Here is a 6,000-nt window from a genome sequence, read left to right as displayed (position 1 = left end):
GAGGAAATCAGAGAGTGCCTGATAGCGCAATGCCTGGCGGTCAGGTCTGTGGCGCCAGGCAATATCTATCCAACAGGGAGTCACCGTTACGTGGGCGCCCGACGATGAGGGTAATACCGCTAGGTGGTACCTGCAGCGAGGAGAATTTTTTAAGCGTTGTGCGCCTGGCGGTATACGACACTCGCCAGGTGGTTTGGGAGCTAGCAGCGCCTAGCGGCACGTGTCCCCCACCAGGCGATTTGTACTGCTGCAGCTTGGAATTTTGATTTCGTATTTGTGGTCTACAAGGCTTCTAGTGGTGCTTTAAAGGTGGGATTGCTGGTGTTCCTTGAGTTGTGGCTCAGAATAGCATCTCTTGAGTTGTGGCTCGGGATGGCGGATGAACACGAGGAACCCTTGAGTTGTGGCTCGGGTTGGCGAGTGTGGCCGATATGAGTGTGCTGGTTGTGGCCAGTACAAATGGGTCCGGATAGATTGCCCTCCTCAGTTGTTGGCTGACGAATTTGCTAGTCTTGGGACGATGCGAACTATGTCCGTATATGGGAACTCTACCTGGCGTTATGGTGTATGATCCATAGCATTGTTTCCCGCACGTGCTCTATCGGTTCTGGCCGATAGGTATGGCAGCAAGTCACCTTGAAGTAATCACTATGAGAGGTAGAACACGAAAGTATGGTGCGATTATAATATTTGGTATTTTAAGGATGTTTGGACATGAGTGAATATAAATGTATTATATATGATGTATTGATTTTACATGTATTATTTGTTAAGCTCGCCCCTATCTTCTTGTAATTGGCGATTTTTGTATTTGTTAAACCTTGATGGGTGCTATTATAACATTTGATTTTGGTTTTGGTGACTGATGGTTATGAACATTGTTTACTTATTTAATAAATTTTAAATTTTCTCGCATTTTGGGAAAATGAGGTATTATTACATGCTGTGTTATTAATTTTATTCTTTATTTTATTAAAAATTAGTAATATCCTGACGGGATGTTACACCATCAATGGGTGTTGTTCCAAGTCAATAAAATCTACAAAACGAGATGCCCAATCCACCAAATGCATTCAAAACGTAAATCCCGCATTGGGTTCTGTCAAATGTGCAGAGAAATGACAAAAACTAGTGCAAAAACATCAAAAATGAGTGGAAAAACTCCATGGACGTCCACCAAAGCTTGAGATCACGAGAATGGAGGTTTTAAGGAGTGGAGAAGAGAAGAATGCGATTGTTGCATGAAGGAGAAGACCTAATTTCGTGGTCACATCAAATATGCCACTCATATTTACAAAATTGACACTCTGCCACTCAGAATTACAAAAATGCCACTCTTGGGCCTCTAATGTTGGCCCTTTCACTCAGATGACATGAAAATGATGTGGCGATGATGTGGCGACTCTCTTCAACTGAATATTAATATCCAAGCTCCAAAATTGCTTCACCCAAATACCTAAAAATAATAAAAAAACAAAAAATTAGGCCAAATAATGTGGAATTAATCCAAACAATTAAGTACTGAACAACTGTCAAATGGGTACACAAAGGCTAATGGAATGAAGGAAAATAATGACTCATCAATAGGGCCAGTGGCTTATGAGACCGCTCTCCCTCCTAGTTGGCTAATCTTCAGCTGGTATTTCATGTCTCGCAATTGAGGAAGTACGTGTTTGACACATCTCATGTATTGGAAGCCGAGGATGTACAAATAATGGAGGATCTTACGATGGAAGTACCACTCGTTGCTTTGGAGGATAGCCAAGTTGAAGAACGTCGGGGAAAATCAGTTAGTCTTGTCAAGGTCATTTGGAACCGGAGAACAAGTGACTCTACTTGGGAGTTAGAGGAGGATATGAGGAAGTCACATTGGCATCTGTTTTCCTGGTAAGTCTTCATTTTTGAGGTCGAAAATTTTTGTTGTTAGGAAGAATGTAAGGCCCACTTATTTTTCTGCCCCAATCTTTAAAGGCTGTCCTAATTGTTGGGCCTAAGGCTGGACCATAGGGGTGCCCAAAACCCCTTAACAACCCTAACACTCTCATTCTGCTCATCTCTAGAAAATAGCTCCTTACCCTCTCTTAGAACAGCATCCACGCTCTACTAGGGTTTGGTCTCAATCCTTGTTAAGCTAGCTCAACCATTTTCTGCTTCACGTAAGTTGTTTTTCAACTCATGCTCCTTCTTTTCCAGTTTGAGTTTCGTGGTTCCAACTAGGGCTAACCGTAGTAACCTATCCTTGCTCCGGTGTTATTGTTTCCAGCTCACAAAATTGTTCTTGGAGTTCTGTGCTTTCTACTTGTGCCTACAGCCCTTCGCAGTATCTTTCGTTGAGGTAAATGAAGCTAGGGTTTTTCACGTTTTTTATGTATGTTGGTTGTTTTGTTTTGGTTTCGTGATTAATATGCTTGGATGATGCTTGGGTTCGTATGAAAATGATCTTAATATTTTTTTTGATTGAGGTGTTGTCATGTATGAGTGAATAGGGGATGAGAACTACTATTTTTGACCAAGCGACCTCGTCTCGCCTAGGTGAGAATAGCAGAAGCTCGCCCAGGGGTTTTGCTTGAGCACTCGCTCAAGTGGAAAATTGAGTTTTGAGCGACAAACCATCTCGCTCAAGCGAGATGGCCTCACCTAAGCGAGAGCTCGCGAAATCTTCCAGGGCCTATGTTCACAGTCTCGCCTAAGCGAGAGCCTACAACTTGAGCAAGACCACTCCTCTCGCCTGAGCGAGGGCTCCTAGCTTGAGCGAGACCTGACGCAAATCGTGTTGTTTTCTCACATAATTGTTGTTGGTAGTATGATTGACTGGTTTACTCTATTTAAATTATGAAGTATGTGAATATGCATGTAATATCTGATTGTATGGGCTGGAGTTGATGAGTTTGGTATGACCTTTGTATGAAACATGAATTGGATAGTTGGATATAAATGTTAGCATGAAATTGGTATGCATGATAACTTCATACGTGGATGGTGAGACATGATTTTGGGTGGTTTAGGACATAATTCCATGAATCTCTAGGTGAGATCTCATGGTGATGCCTTATTGGTCAAGACGTTATTCCACGATGGTTTCGTGGTGGTGCTTCATGGTCAGGATGTAATTCCATGACCCTTGTTAGTGAGAGTTCATGGTGGTGCGTCATGGTTAGGACGTAATTCCACGAAGGTTCGTGGTGATGCCTCATTATATAATTTAGTAAGGATTCACGAAAGGATTGCATCTTGATACTCTAAAGAGTTAGTTAGTCTCACATAGAGCGTATTGACTCAAGTGGTGAGAGTAGCAAAGGCCCTAGTCTTTGGCAGGATAATGGCCTTAGATGTTTGAATTCTAACCTTGTGAGTGGTAGGGTGAACCCCATTGACAATTGGCTCTATAGAGTAGTAGGGGCCACCACAAATGCAAGCATCCAGTGAATCTGACTGATTATATGTATCTAGATAATCGTGTCTTGGGTCTTAGTGTCTTGTTTGCTGGTCATCACATGGTGGGTTGATGTATGTATCTTTGGCTATAAAATTGTATGCAATTGTATGATAAAACATTTTTTCCACTCTAACTTACCCTTCTATTTGGTTGTATGTTCTATGTATGGTTTTTCTCCTTTTGCGATGATCATCAATTTATTGATGTGAGCATATGCGAGAACTCCTCGTCTCATCAGGGTGATGGAGATTTTGCTGCTTAGCTTGTCTTGGGTCGGATCTCTCCTTTCCGAGTTATCTTTTAGGATTGTAGCCCATGTATTGCCTTGCTCTTTGAGCATATATTCTGGTTACTATTAAACTTCTTCTTTTTTTGTATTTTAATGGCATTGTGGTGTGCTTTGGTTTCTTTTCTAGTTTATTCATGGATAACTGTATGGAGTGACTTTAACACTCCATAATAATACCTTTTTATTATTATGTGTGATGTTTCATTTAATTATGTTATTATTTAAATGGGATGTTATAAGACCCAAAAATAAATAAGTAAATAAATAAATTAGGTTTATGAAATAAATAAATAAAAATGATTAAATTATGAAACTATTATCTTTGAGGACTCTTCACATTACAAAAATCACGACGCTTTGAAAACAGAAAACGTTTTCCAAAAACGTTTTCCAAAAACGTTTTCCGAGATACAACACTTGAGTTACGGGTTACAATATTATAAAAATTTAAAATTTTAATTATAAAATTGTCATTTTAATTCACCAGATACGTAAAACTACTCTTTTACGTATATACTTTTAAAATGTGAGTATCAAAATTAATTAATATTGATGTTATATGTTCTACCAAATTAATTAATTTAAAATTAAACAATGAATAATTAATAAAATAATAAATAAAAGTAACTAAAAATAAAAGTAAAACAAATAACAAAATAACAAAACACTTTCCAATATATATCACTCGAATAATGGTTAAAATATTATAAAAAATTAAAATTAAAATGATGAATGTCATTTTTTAGCACTACAAAGATCAAGAAATTAGACTATCATCCGAACATACTTCAAAGATATGTCAATATCAAAATTAATGAATTATTAGTTCCACCAATCAAAAGTTGACCCACCACTTCGGCATTCATCCAAATGCCAGTTTGACAAAACCGCACATACTTAGGCAAAAAGACATCATCTGTCTGCTATGAAAGTGGTAGAAATGGTTCTATTGTTTTGTACCCAACAACTTCTTGAATAAGGTACTTAAAAATAAATAAGTAAATAAATATAACAAATAGATGAAAGACTTTAAAAACCAAATTTTAGAAAGATTAAACCAAAAATAACAAACTTAAGATTTCAATATTGTAAATGTAAATATGTGATGAGAGAAGTGTACGATTTTGTGAAGCAACACATTGGGACGAAAGACTTAAAAAATCAAACTTTAATCAAAACTAAAGCAAAAATAAGATTAAAAATGAAAAAAAAATGAAAGCAAAAATAAAGAGTTAAAAGAAAATGAAAAAGAAGAATGAAGACGTAACAAATAAAAGCCAAAATTCAAAACTTCCCATTGTCATTGTAGAACAAAAGACAAGTGTAGATAAGTGCTCACAAAAACATTATTTTTGGATAAAAATCAAACTTGGGCAAGAAGGGTTAAACAAAAGTATGAAAAAGAAGAATGAAAAAAAAATACAGATAAGAAAGAAAATAATAAGAAAAAGATGAATTGGTGGTGAGATAAGGGAAAAAAATAAGAATTCATTCAGAAAGAGGAAAACAATCTAAACTTGACTAAATACTGAAACTTAGATACCATTGTTATCCAGAAACAATAAAGACAAAATCTTGTTCAAAGTTGTGTTTGAGAGTCTTGCCTCTAGCCTTCAAGAGGTCTTCGATCTTCTCGATGATTTTATTTATCTTTACAAAAGCAAAGTTAATATCAAAACAAACTTTAGTGTGATAAAAGTAAAAAGAAGAACAAGATGAATTTGTTCATTCAGAAATAGGAAAACAACTGAAAGTTGAGCAATGAAACTTTCTTCAGAGAAAAAAATAAAACAACCATGGAAAATTATGTACTATTGTCATTCTAGAATAATGATTATTTTTGGAATCTTAATAACGAGAATGAATAAATGTATCCATTGTGATTATGTTTGCTTACTATATTTATTTGTGTTTAATGTATTTAGAACAAAGTCATTACATTTTTTTATTTTTCTGTATTTTATATTCAGTTTTTGTGAAACCCATTTATTTCCCATTCTTCTCTCCACTGCCCACACATAAGAACCACACTCTCCTAAATACTCACACTTTGCATCCACCTTCTTAATTTTCATTCCTCTCTAACCAGAAAACTGAATTTCCCATTTTGATCCACAATTTCTTCTTGTTGCAGCCAGCAACACTGAAATTGGAGCAGAACTTCTCCCTCAAGCTGTTATTCCTTCCCATTTTCGTATGTCCACTTTAATTCTTTCTCTTTTCTCTACAAATTCGAATGTTGGAGTATCTCCTTCTTTAACACCTAACCGGAGCA

This window comes from Vigna unguiculata, chromosome 5 (assembly GCF_004118075.2).
Source record: "Vigna unguiculata cultivar IT97K-499-35 chromosome 5, ASM411807v1, whole genome shotgun sequence".
NCBI lineage: Eukaryota > Viridiplantae > Streptophyta > Magnoliopsida > Fabales > Fabaceae > Vigna > Vigna unguiculata.
Note: the sequence above shows the minus strand (reverse complement) of the source record.